The sequence below is a fragment of the Silene latifolia genome, chromosome 6 (genome assembly GCF_048544455.1).
Source record: "Silene latifolia isolate original U9 population chromosome 6, ASM4854445v1, whole genome shotgun sequence".
NCBI lineage: Eukaryota > Viridiplantae > Streptophyta > Magnoliopsida > Caryophyllales > Caryophyllaceae > Silene > Silene latifolia.
In genome coordinates this window covers 12,061,008-12,075,231 of record NC_133531.1, presented here as the reverse complement: position 1 = coordinate 12,075,231, position 14,224 = coordinate 12,061,008, and positions in this window count along the sequence as shown.

Sequence of the window (14,224 nt, the reverse complement as noted above, 5' to 3'; positions counted from 1 at the left end):
ATTGCTTGGTGAGTTCTTTTAACAAAGGGTATGCAAATGGAAAATTTTGTGTAAAATGTACTGAATTGGGTAAGAAACGTACTGCAAAAATAAATTACGTATTTTTATTGTATTCATAAAGACGAATCAAACACGATCCCACATGAATATATTTTCACTTTATGTAGAGTGAAGTTGAATGGAGGAGGTACTAACTAAAGTATTTTAGTCATTAACCCGAAAGTGGCCCGAAAAAAGGTCACCCAAAATTGACCTGATACCCAAAATGACCCGACCCAATCCGGAATGTATGACATGCCCAAATGACCCGACCCGATTGACCCATTTGTCATAAGTTGATTCTATAATCACAATATTTTTACTAATGTAAGTGTGAAAATTATAAAACCTTGATATTCTTAATGTACTCATTAAGACGAAATAAACGAGATCCCTCATGATAATATTTTATGTTATCTATTGGAATTATTTTAAGGATTCTCTTTCTTTATAAATAGTGTCCCAAAAACAAATGATATTGATCTGTTTTACCTGTTCCTTATTCTCCCTACTCTATCTACCGTTCTAGTTGTTGTTTTTTTTTTTTTTTTGACAATTCAGGTCTACATTCTACACCCATTCCCCCAACTCCCGAAGGTTTTTTTTTATTCCTTTTCCCTTCATCGATCTTCACCCGCACGACCACACCTAACTTCCGCCACATCACCCAACACCCAAGATCCACCCGTTAACCCCAAACTCCTACCATCATTAACTACTCATGGGTCTGAGTATGAGTCCACCACGCGACTCTTTTGAGAACTACTCCTAAGGGGCGGACCCAGGATTTAAAATATGGGGAAGTAAAAAAAATTTAGCCCACGTACATTAATAAATTTTAGGATCGAGAAAAATAAACCGTACATAACTTGTTATATCTAATTCACAAATGTATAACGAGTACAATGACCGGTTACATAAAAACTATAAATTTTGTTATTCCTAATTTATGATTTTTAATTTTTTTTTTTGTTTCATTGATTAAATTTTTTATCTTGCAATTTAGCAAATTTTGATTGCTTTTGTTTTATATTTGTATAATTTTTTCTACTTACTTTGTAAAACAGCACAAAAAATAAACTCTATACAAAAAGATTACGGAACATAAAAATGTGGTGCCCAAAGCATCGTCAATGAGTTAACTTTAGGTATGGAGAAAAAAAGATGTTTCTAATGAGAATCGAACTTAGGACCAATAGGCGAAAACCTAAAACTCTTTACCACTGAACCACAAGATATTTGTTATAAATTTAATGTGCTAATATATAATAATTTACTATTCAGCAATATTTGGGGTAGTACAGCTCCATCCATTTAACCGATTCTTTTAAGTTTAGGGCAGGGGACGCCACCTCTTGCTACCAGGTGAGTCCGCCCCTTCCCCTAACCCAACACAATTTGTATGCAGTGTAAATCATTCTCACCATCGCCCACCACCACAAATTTTGAACTTAGTACCACCACTTGCCATCACACCTACGACACTACTATTGTTCACCCCTAGCTAGCCGTCGACGCACCCAATATCGTCGACACCACATATCAGGTGCTTCGGGTGTGAGGAACAAGTTTTCTTGTATAGGGATGATGGTTGTAATAGGTTTGGAGAGAGCTTAACATCATTGAAGCTAGGGTGGGTGTAGGGTTACCCGCGACTAAGCGAGTTCTCATCGAATGTCGAGCTAAAGTTTTCTCTTACTTTTAAGATTTTAACCATTTTAGTTAGTCAAATGATTATGGTTATATGTCAATTAAAATTAATTAAATTCATTTTGTCGCCTTAACTATGAGGTGTTATAAAAGCAATTCCAATGGCAAGCTACATGACCTTGTAACTTGCCTTGCCCCATATTTTTTCTAAGCAATAAAACTTTCAAGCTACAATACTCTTCAATGGTAAGCTACAATAGTTGTAGCTTAAAATGTCCCACTAACAATTAAATATTAGAATATAAATTATTTTATTGTTTTTAATTATTTATTTTATTTTATTAAAGGTCAAGCTACGTAGCTTAACAAAGCTACACTCGTCGTAAGCATGACTTATTTTTTGTACTCCAATGGTAAGCATACTGCTTGACAATTTATAATATTTGCAAGCAGGTCTTTAAATGCAACCATTGGAGTTGCTCTAAATATGGTTGGTCAAAATATCAAAATATGAATCAGTTATTGTAGGATCACGGTTGGTTAGATGACACCCGAGCTTATTTTCATATTATTGTGTCGTCTGGTCCAAGAAGGTGAGATATTATAAATATCATAGTACATTAATGTACACTTGTATGGATTCGTAGAATTTCAGATCATAGAGTAAGAATCTAATGAAGAACGAGATGCATCCTTAATTAGTGACAATATCATGTTGGCACATGAGGCTATCCATAATATTAAGGGTCATAAATGTGGTCAGCATGATAGGTTTGCTTTTAAAGCAGATATGAGTAAGGCGTATGACAGGTTCGGTGGAATTTCCCCGAGATGGTTATGTACAAGTTTGGATTTCCGGAAAATATAATTCACCTGATTATGAATTGTGTTACTTCGGTATCGTATGAAGTCCTGTTTAACGGGTCACCTCTTTTTCCTTTGTGTTCCGGGTGTAATTCCAGAGCAGTTATTTGTTACCACCCGTGCTTGTAGAATGACGTCTTTGGTTGAATCCTCCTTGCGGTCTCCTGAAACAATGAGCAAACTGAGGGCTCGGCTTTGGGCCGAGCGAACTCACTCCGACGCTCAAGTCAGTAACTTAGAGAGATAAGTTGTTGTTACTTGGTGAAGTATATATTATAGAGAGATAAGGAAGATATTACCAGATGAATAGTGATTCTTAGGTTAAATTGTGGATCCTTTCCTCAATGAGGGTTGAGGAGTATTTATAGACTTTCACCTTTTGTCACGTAGTGGCCAAGTGGCTGGCAGGTGGAAAGACTGATCTACCCCTCGGCCGAGGGACCCATGGCAGGCCGGCGGGCCCTGTTGACTCACCGCCGAGGGGTCTTGGATATGAGTTCGCGGATGTGTGCCTCGGGCGCTTGTTGCCCCCGGACCCAAGAGACAGCCGACAGTCCGCGCTGGTTAGGGTTGTCTAAGCCGTTGACTTGCTTTGGGTATCTTTGACCTTGCTTAATATGTTGATCGGTCGTGCGGGTGCGAGAATATGCCCCATCAATTTGCCCCAGCGTAGTCTATGCCGTGGTATGGGCTCCGATGTATGTTGAGCGTATATTCTCGCGCAAGTGAAAATTTCTCGCCCGGCTTCTTCTTCCCCGGCATGGCTCTGCTTAGGCCGTACCATATCCCCCCTCCACATGGATGTATAATGGACATCCGATGTGGAAAAGGCAATGACGCCGGCCGAGACCAGGGTGGAGAGTGCTTAGGTTGTTTCCGTGCCCCCAGCGGTGCTTTCGGCTTGGTTGATCATGTGGCCGGCGGAGAAACGGATACTTAGGAATTTGTTGAGGAAGATGAACAGACAGAGAGATATGAAGGGGCGTGTTGAAGACGCTTGGTCACCGTTGCATTGATTGACGTTCAATCGTTACAACGATTGACATTCCGTGGTTGCATGTCCGACACGTGTCCGTTCGCCGATTGGGCCGACGTTTCATGGGTCAAAACCCCGATTGGTCCTTCTTCATGGGCCTTCCCCTATAAATAGGGCGTTAATCCCCCGAAATTGGGCACCAATTTCATTTTCTCAAAAATTTTTTTCTTTCTAGCCTCTTTTGACGAAACATCTCTCTAGCTTTCAGAATCATTACTCCGGCGTAGCATTTTTCTTCAAGGTAAACAAACAAATTTTCTCTTTTTAACTTGTAAGTTTTGTTGTAAACATGTCTTCTGCTGGTGCCGGGCCTAGTAAGCCTGCGTCGGGGGGTTCTCCGTCGCGTCTTGATGAGGAGGAGATGCTAGACACCATCTCGATAAGGTCTGGGGGCCCTAGGTCTCCGTCTCCCGAAGTCGATCCAAAAGCTTTGGAGGGTTGGGAGGATGATGATGTTGATGATGACTGTGAGGAAAGGATTCCTTCGGTGAAGAGAGGCCGCATATCCCGGATCACGGCGAGGCTGCATGACGATCGGTCCCCCGACCGTGCCGACCAATAAATTCGCCAACATTGTTCGGTGGAACTCTTTTCGAGGGTCATTTCTACTTCGGTGAGGGGTACAAAATTGTTATCCCCGGGGAGGGTCAGGCGGTCTGTTGCCCTCCTCCGGTCATATCGGCGTATATATCGTGCACCGGAGTATGGGCTCCGGTTTCCTTTGAATAAATACGTCACGGCCATCATCAAAGCTATGAACGTCGCCGTGGCTCAACTGCATCCGTTGGCCATTAGGACGATAGTTGGCTTCGTGTGGCTCGTCTTTTTAAAGGGGAGGTACCCACGCTTAACTTGTTCCGCCGGCTTCATCATCTTCGGGCATCGACCCCGGTAAGGTGGGGTGGTACGGCGTGCGAGATGGAGCGGACGTCCTCTCTCGTTGACAAGCTTTCCTCCCGCAAGGACCGGAAGGGGCGGTGGGTGTATGTCGAAGTCTTGGATGACTATCCGCGCCCGATCCTTCCAAAGACCAAGTCAACTTACGGTGCGAGAATAAGAGGGAGCGTGAAAATGGGTCTCCCGTGAGTAAGCTCAAGATGGATGCCGGTAGGGTTCCTCTTGGTGCGGACGAGGAGCGGCGATCTGTTTGTTTGATGCTTTGAAAGGATGGGTGCCCCGACTCGATTATTCTTCGGGATGAGCCGCTTTTGCCGCGTCGGCCTCATACCACCCTCAACCAGGGTGAGTAGGGTCGGTGTGAGGCCCATTTTTGCCTGTTACGCTCCTGTTTTTAGAGCTTTGTTTTTCTTTTATGTAACTCTTGTCTGGTTTCTTGCAGACCGGTTTGGCCAGGATCTGTCTGAGAGGACCTTGAAGAGGTTAGGGCTTGATAAGGACGGGAACGTCGTTGAGCGGCACCCTCGGTGGCGACGCGTGATCGTAGACTGGCTCCCAACGAACTTATGGACAAGCAGCTGAAGGCACTGGATCCGGCGGCGGCTCAAGCACGGGTTCTCGGAGGCATGCCGAAGAGAAAACCAAAGCAACGTCCAGGTTGGCGACGGCGTCAACGGCCCAGAGGGAGCATGTGGAGGTCATCGATGTCTCCGAGGAGGTGGTGACCGTTGCGAAGGGCCCTCCTCCTCCGAAGAAGAGAAAAGAGCCACTGTCGGCTTCTACCGTTGCCGGGGAAAAGAAAGATTCACCCGGTCCTCCGTCTAAGAGGGTCCAGACTGGTACGGACCTAACCTGTGGTTCAGACTTAGCTGGTTCGTTATGCATTCCCGATGACAGACTCTCTGATGTGTCAATGAATGTTGACATGGATGCGCTGTGTGAATTTTTTGTAGATCCGCCGTCGGCATCCGCCGTTCTTACTGAGCGGCAATTAGAGAAGCAGCCTGAGAAGGCGGGTGATAGGAATGTTACCGTTGAATCCGTACTCCAAAAGGTTCCCTCCGCCGAGCTTGTGGCAGAGGGTACAAGAATATACAAGAGGCTGGCGAAGTGGACTCAACTGGCCGGCTCCTACATTATGGAGCAAGAACAGGCCCATGGCCCAGCCGAGCCACCGATCCAACGGCTTAAGCTTGATCTTTCCGCCGCAAAGGAGAAGCCGGAAGGCTAAGCTTGACCTCCTTGCTTTCGGAAGCGTGCGGAGGAAGGCGAGAAGCGCCATCGGCCGAGAGGGCCAAAGTTGAGGCTGCGATGCCACCTCCGCCCGATTCTTTGGAGGAGCGGGACAGGTATAAGGGCGGTTATGACGCCGTTGTTGCCAAGAGGGACGAATGGAAAGATCTGTATTTGTCCCAGTCGGAGGCACATAGGGATACAAGGGATATCCTTGCCCAAAGGGAGAAAGATATTGAGGTGCTTCAAACCGAGATCATGCCTAACATGTGTGCTCAATTCCGGATCGGCCGAGGAAGCGACTAGGGAGGCAATCAAGAAGCTCATTCCTGAAGGCTCCTTCCCGTGGGCAAAATTTGAACGAACTTATGGATGAGATGGCCAAGCGCGGAAAAAGCGGCTGCGGAAAAGGCGGAGGCGGCGAAGGCGGCTCAGATAGCCGAGGCCAAGGCGGCCTACGATGCAAAGGTGAAGGAGGCCCATGAGGAGGCTGAGAGGTTAAAGGCACGTGAACATGACGAGCCTTCCTCCTGCGGGCCGCCACCGAAGACGATGCTGCTGGCGATGATGCTGCTGCTGATGGAGGGCAAAGAATTAGCATAGGGAGACGGGCGGTCGTCACCGGACTCACCCAAAGATCTCGGATAGTCAGAGCTGTTCGGGGCTAACTATTGAGCCTTTCCTCCCTGCCATCTTTTGGCGCTTCAAATTATCATGTCTGTAACCTTTTGCTTTTCTTTTCCCTGTTTTTGTAAAACTTTGGTAGGTTGCGTTTTGGCTTATCCCTATGGGGACGGCCGTCGTCTGCATTCTTCTCGTTTGTAATCTGTTATCATTAATGAAAGTTTGCGTTATTAATTGAGCGCTTTTTCATTTTTACCTTCGGCTTAGCCGAGGCAGCTAGAATGCGTATCTCAACTGCGTTTAACATCTTTTTCTCGAACATGTTAGCGTGTTGGTCGCTTCATCTTTCACTCTCGGTCTAGCCGAGGCGTCGAATTTGCGCTTCCCAACCGCTGTTGTGAACATGTTAGCGTGTCGACCGTTGTGTCCCCTGTCAGGCCTTCGGTTGACCGAGGCGACTAGGAGTTACGTCGCGACAGCGTATATTGGCGTATCGACCGTTGTGTCCCCTGCCAGGCCTTCGGTTGACCGAGGCGACTAGGGGTTACGGCGCGACAGCGTTCTTTGGCGTATCGACCGTTGTGTCCCCTGCCAGGCCTTCGGCGGGCCGAGGCGACTAGGGGTTACTGGCGCGACAAAGATTCTTTGGCGTATCGACCGTTGTGTCCCCTCCCGCCAGCCTTCGGCGGGCGAGGCGATTAGGGTTACTGGCGCGACAAAGATTCTTGGGGTGACTGCCCGGCTTGGGCCGTGGCGTCTACCTCGATATGACCGCGGAGGGGATAAACACTTTGATGGAAAAATTGGGTGTTTCTTCATTAGATGTAAACATGCGTTGGGGTGCCAACAATTGTTTTGGACACCTCCGCCGCTACACAAAGTATTTCCTGAGATTGTCAGTGTTCCAATGGCTCATCAGAGGCACACCATCTATGTCGGTCAGCCGGTATGTACCCGGCCTTATTTCTTCAACCACTTTGTAGGGACCCTCCCAGTTGGCCGTTAGTTTAACATGAATGTTTCCTTTGTTAGTGGCGGCCGACTTTCTTAGGACTAGATCCCCTACTTTCAAGTCCCTTCTGTGGACTCTTCGGTTGTAAGCTCTTCTCATTCGGTTTTGGTATACCGCCAAGTTGAGGCGTCTTTGTATCTCGCTTTCTTCAACCAGGTCTAGGGAGGTTCTTAAGCCTTTCTCATTTTCAACCGGGTTAAAGGTGGCCGTTCAATGTCGGCACCGTTGCTTCAATTGGCGGGATCGCCGGACCAGTAGACTAAGTGGAACGGATCCGTACCCGTTGCTTCTTTCTCCGTGGTTCGCAGGGGACCACAGACGCCGGGTAGTTCATCGGCCCATCTTCCCTTTAGGTCTTCAACTGTCTTCTTCAAACCGTTGAGGATTGTTTTATTGGCCGCCTCACTTTGTCCATTGCTCGCGGGTGACAGACGGAGGAGTATGCAAATTTGATACCGAGTTCTTCCAAACAGCTCATTATTGTGTCACTCCAAAACTCTCGGCCGTGGTCGAATACCATGACTTGGGGTAACCCAAAACGAGTTATGACATTTTCCCAGATTACCTTTCTTACTTACGCCGCTCGTCTTTGCGCAGTCTTTGCTACGACTTCAACCCATTTGGTGAAGTAGTCAACGGCGACAATCAAGAGCTTTCTTCCACGGATGCCGTTGGAAATGGCCCTAGTAGATCCATCCCCCACTGTGCGAAAGGAAGGGGATTAAGTACCTGGGCCGAGTCTCGGGATGGCGCATGTATCACCGGAGCATGCATTTGACAGTTGTTGCACTTTTTGGTCTTGGCTCTTGAATCCGCAAGCATGGTGGGCCGTATAGCCGGCTCGGAGAGCTTTGTGGGCTAGTGTTCTTGCCCCCATGTGATGGCCGCATGCCTTCGTGAATCTCTGTCAAGATTAGCTCCGTGTCGGTACTGGACCGACGCACTTTAAGAGTGGCCTCGTCACGGACCTCCTGTACAATTCCCCTTCAAACACCAAGTACCTTGCTGCGATCCTCTTTATTTTCTCATGAGAGACTGCGGTCCTCCGGTAGTTCACTTGTCAATTTGTATTTCATTATCGGAGTCATCCACGTTGTCTCGGTCTCTATGTTACCCACCATGCCGACGGCCTCGCAATGCTCTTTGGCATTCCCGATGTCCACCAAAGACGGTTCGTGGCATTCTTGATGGTTGAACTCGGCGAGTTTTGAGAGAGCGTCGGCTCGGTTGTTCTCGCACTGGAATGCATTGTATCTGAAAAGATTTCAACTTTGAGGTGTCGGCTTTTACCCTTTCCCGGTATCTTACCATTCCGTCGTCTCGAGTCTCGTACTCTCCTCTGATTTGATTAGCCACCAAAAGTGAATCTGTTTTCAAAATGATGTGCTCCGCCCCTGCGGCCTAGCTAGCTCGACTTAGGTTATCACCGCCTCGTATTCGGATTCGTTGTTTGAGGCCGAGAAGGTAAATTTCAAGGCGTACTCGAACTCGTCCCCGTTTGGGCTGATGATAAGTATGCCGCTTCGAGCTGTTCGTCGTGGAGGACCCGTCGGTGTATACCTCCCATACTCCGGGGTTTTGCTCTTCTTGGTATGTGCATTCGGCCAGAAATCTTCCAAAGTGCTGTCCCTTTATCGAGGGCCTCGGCTTGTGCCGAATGCCGAAGCGGGATAACTCTGCGCCCATTTGATGAGCTCCGGGATTGCTCAAATTTTTCCAATACTTTCTCCAACGGCCGGTCGGTTAGGGACCGTCACGGGATGTGCGTCGAAGTAGGGTTTCGCTTTCCTTGCGGCAGCGACGACGACAAAGAAAGGTCGCTTTTTCAATCGGCCGAGTAATTTCTCTCGGCGGGCAACAATGTATGGGTGACAAAGTAGATTGGGTCTTCTTGCTTGTCCTCTTCTCTCGACGATCACGGCACGACCGTGGGGCGAGGTAATCATGCTATGTCTGATATAGTGTTTCCCCGGATCGGCCCAGGACAGGGTTGGGAGAGTCGAAGATGAGCTTTCGATTGTTTGAAAGTCGTGCTCGCTCCTCCCCCCACCAAGTCTTTATTCCCCTTCAACACCTTGAAGAATGGGGTGCTCTTGTCGGCTGACCGAGAGATGAAACGGGCTAGAGCCGCCATCCTCCCGGTCAGCATCATGACCTCCTTTCGATTCCTCGGCTCCGGCAGGTCTAGGATCGCCTGGACTTTGTCTGGATTGGCGTCAATTCCCTGCGCCGACAAGTACGCCGAGGAACTTACCCGCCCGGACACCGAAGTTGCATTTCATTGGGTTGAGCTTCATCTTGTACTTCCTTAGTGAACAAAATGTCTCGTGTAAATCGGCTAAGTGCTCGCTGTCGGACTTGCTTTTTACAATAGCATCGTCGACGTAAGCCTCAATGTTTCGCCCTTTTTGATTTTGGAACACTTTGTCCACCAGTCTTGTGTAAGTTGCACCGGCGTTCTTTAAACCAAACGACATCATTTTGTACATGTATGTGCCGTTAGCAGTGATGAATGCGCATTTAGGCATGTCTTCCTCGGCCATGAACACCGATGATACCCGAGAAGGCGTCCAAGCGCTCAAGATAGTGTAGCCTGCCGTCGCGTCGATTAAACTATCTATTCGAGGCAAGGGATAACAATCTTTGGGGCATGCTTTATTAAGACTGGTAAAATCCACGCACATCCTCCATGCCCCCGATGATTTCCTCAACATTACAACATTAGCTAACCACTCAGGATAGGTACAAGGCATGATAAAGCCCGCCGCCAGTAATTTATCTACCTCGGCTTTTATGGCCTCATCCTTCTCGGCTGAGGAGTTCCTCATCCTTTGCTTGACAGGGCGAGCGGTGGGGAGTACGTTTAGCTTGTGAACAATTACCTCCCGGCTCACGCCTGACATCTCGGCCGCTGAGTAGGCGAAGACGTCTTTGTTCTTCCTCGCGGATCTAGGAGTGCGGCTCAATTTTGGCTCCGGTTAACACCGATAGTTACGGTGCGGCCTGGGTCAATCTCTACCTCTTCGGTCTCCGCTCCTTCGACCATGCCGACGGTTGTATCCATGCGCTCGCCCTCCTGTTGCAAGGATGGGCTCTTCCCCTTCTCTGACTTCTTCGCCACTTTGAAGGATTGCATGTTGCACCCTACGCGGACACTTGACACCGACCACTTCGTCCTTTTCGTTCTTTGAGACGAGCTTATGCGCTTCCCCGTCCGAGACATACATCAATGTCGAGCCGGATGGACATTACTGCATCGGCCTCGCTCGGGGTGACTCGGCCTATGAGAACGTTGTAGGCGGACGAGCCGTCAATGACCACGAACTCGGACATAACGTTCTTGGCCGCACTTCCCTCGCCGAACCTCACCGGCTGATTGACCCAAGGGGTACCAGTGGCCTACGGCCCAAAAGTCGCCAACGGGTTGGTGCGGCGGCTCAAGTCTTCAACCTTCGACCGAGGTTGAGAAAGCATTCGCCGTACATAATGTTTGTGTAGGCGCCGTGTCAATCGGCATCTCTTCACCAGGTGGTTGGCTATGTCCAAGTGGACTACGAGTGGGTCGTTGTGAGGGGCGATGACTCCCTCGTAGTCCTTCTTCCCAATAGTTATATCGGGGATGTTGGAAGCGGGAGTCGCTGTGTTGGGCACAAAGTTGATGGCCTGATACAGCTCGTTCAAGTGCCGTTTGTGCCCATGAGCGGACCCACCGTTCTCGTTGCCCCCGATGACAACATGGATTACTCATATCCGTTCGAAGACGGATTTCTTATCTGAACCGCCGGCATCGGTCTTTTGGCCTTTGGCAACATACTTGCCGAGGCTCCCTTCCGGATCGCTTCCTCAATGGCATTCTTCGGATGCTGGCAGTTGTCGATAAGGTGACCGGTGTGGCCGTGGTACTCATAGATCGGCTCGTGTCACCGTCACTCCTCGGCCCGGGAGGCCTCTCCCACTTCGACCCTCGTTCTTGCTCGGGGCGAAAACCTCGGCGCGACACGGCCGGGGGTGTGATCATTGTACCGCTTCGGCGGTTCGTTCCCGAACTCCCGCGTCCGCCGAGTTCTCATTTCCGGTGGACTGTCGACCGTGACCCATTATTGTCACGGCGTCTTTCATCCGGTTGTCCTCCCGTGGCTTTTTTCTTTTGAGTGCTCGGCCTCGCTGGGCCTACCCGTTTTGTGGTAGTCCTCCACCTTAATGGCTTGATCGGCCATTTTCCCCGGAGTCTAGTCTCTGGCCGCCGCACTTGATGAGCTCATTCTTTAGGTCCCCTCTTGGGAGGCCTTTCATCGCGCTGAAGGCCGCGGTTCGCTATTCACTCACGAATCTGCCGAACCTTGGCGTCGAACCTCTTCACATAACTCGGAGAGACTCGCCTCCCTCCTCGTCCGATAGTCGAGGTCCGAGGTATCAACGACCCTCCTCTTGTTGCAAGAATACTTGGGCTAGGAATGTGTCCTTTAGGTCGGCGTAATAAAGACACCGACCGTCGGGTAGCCCCTCAGTACCAACTTTGTGCCATCCCATGAAGTGTCGTTGGGAAGACTCGGCACCAAACCTCATCGGGTTGCTCCCATACCGACATGTGAGACTCGTAAGCCTCAACGTGGTCGGTTGGGTCGCCCTCTCCTTTGTATGCTATGGGTGGCAACTTTAGTTTAGTCGACACGGGGTATCTAGGACGTGGCGCTAAGGGGTCTGTCGACCACGTGTCGAACGACACGCGGCGATCGGCTCCTCTCATCCCTAGTCCGGCTCCTCTCCCCGTGGCGGGAAGGGCTTCTTCTCCGACTGCGGTTAGTCGGGCTTCTTCTCCGACTCGGTGAGTCGACTTCTTTCACTCCTCCGGGGGTGCCTCGTCGGCCTGGGGCGACGCCGTCCTCCCGCGAGTGCGGGAAGGACTAAGGTCTACCACTAGCGCTCTGGGCTCCCCCGGCGTCTTGACAGGGTCGGCTTCTTCCAGTGCTCCATTCAAGTCTCTTGGAGTCACATTCTGGGCCCTGGTCTCCTGGACGGGTTCCGCCGCTCTTGTCGGTGTGACAGTGTGAGCCGACGTACTACCAATGAGGTCCAGGAGTAGCTTCGGTTTTGCTACATCAACCACATGTCCCATGATGGTGACCTGGTCGTGACGGCAATGGCGTATCCGTATTATTGGCATCCCGTACTCGGTTGAATTACCCGGCGGTGGAGGGTCGCGAACTCCGTAATTGTGGACGGTATCATCTTGGCGAGAATCGGTTTCGTCGATTCAAATACCTCTTGTTGTTTTGACATCTTCTTAGCTTTTTGGGTGGGTTTTTGTTTTGTTTTTTTTTTTTTTTTTTTTTGGGAATGAATGTGACTAGCTTCTAGTATCTTTCCCCACGATTTGGCGCCAATTGTTCCTGGATGTAATTCCGAGCGATTATTTGTTACCACCCGTGCTTGTAGAATGACGTCTTTGGTTGAATCCTCCTTGCGGTCTCCGAAACAATGAGCAACCGAGGGCTCGGCTTTGGGCCGAGCGAACTCACTCCGACGCTCAAGTCAGTAACTTAGAGAGATAAGTTGTTGTTACTTGGTGAAGTATATATTATAGAGAGATAAGGAAGATATTACCAGATGAATAGTGATTCTTAGGTTAAATTGTGGATCCTTTCCTCAATGAGGGTTGAGGAGTATTTATAGACTTTCACCTTTTGTCACGTAGTGGCCAAGTGGCTGGCAGGTGGAAAGACTGATCTACCCCTCGGCCGAGGGACCCATGGCAGGCCGGCGGGCCCTGTTGACTCACCGCCGAGGGGTCTTGGATATGAGTTCGCGGATGTGTGCCTCGGCTGGCTTGTTGCCCCAGCCGGGACCCAAGAGACAGACCGACAGGCTGCGTCGGTTAGGCTGTCTAAGCCGTTGACTTGCTGTGGGTATCTTTGACCTTGCTTAATATGTTGACTGGTCAGCGGGTGCAGAATATGCCCCATCACTTTGAAACCCAAGTGTGGGCTTCGCGAGGGAGACCCATTGTTGCCTTATCTTTTTATTCTTTCCATGGAGGTCCTATCTGGGAAGGTGATGCAGGCACAAGGTTTGTTGTGAGGTATTAGATTATGTAAGGAGGCCGGTCCCCTCTTTAACACATCTTTTCTTTGTGGATGATGCGGTTTTCTTTCTACATGATATTGAAAATTCTGTGCAATGTCTGAAGGCTAATTTGGACTCTTATTGTAAGGCTTCGGGACAACGGATAAATGACTCAAAATCGGGAATCTTGTTTAGTGCTAGCACAACTTTCAGACAGGCTACAATATGTTTACAGGTTCTGAACATTCGGAATAATAAAGGAATTGGGAAATACCTTGGCCTCCCAACGGAGTTTCAAGGCTCAAAGCGTGATTTATCTAAGGGGCTTATTGATAATGTCATGAAACGTATTTCGTCCTGGAATGGGATTTTTCTCTCACCGGCTGGAAGGCTTACTTTGATTTCATCCGTTCTGTCAAATATCTCTATCTACTTTCTATCGGTTTTTAAAATAACGGTAAGTGTGACAAACAAGATTAATTCTTTGTTGTCACATTTTTGTGGTGGATGGATGTAAGTATGGAAAAAAAAAATCAATTGGTATAGTAGAAACTTCTTACGCCCGCCTAAGAGCGTCGGTGGGCTTGGAATGCGAAATCTTTGAATGTTTGAATCAAGCTCTGCTGGCCAAACATGCTTGGCGGATTGTTACGGACCACGAGTCCGTCTTTCGAGATTTTTCGAGCTAAACTGTTCGCGCGATGCATGATGGGTTGGTGTGTAATAGGAAGAGTAATATGTCTTGGGGAGATAGGAGTCTCCGGCATGGGTTAGAACTTATTTCCCAAAACATTGCATGAAAACCC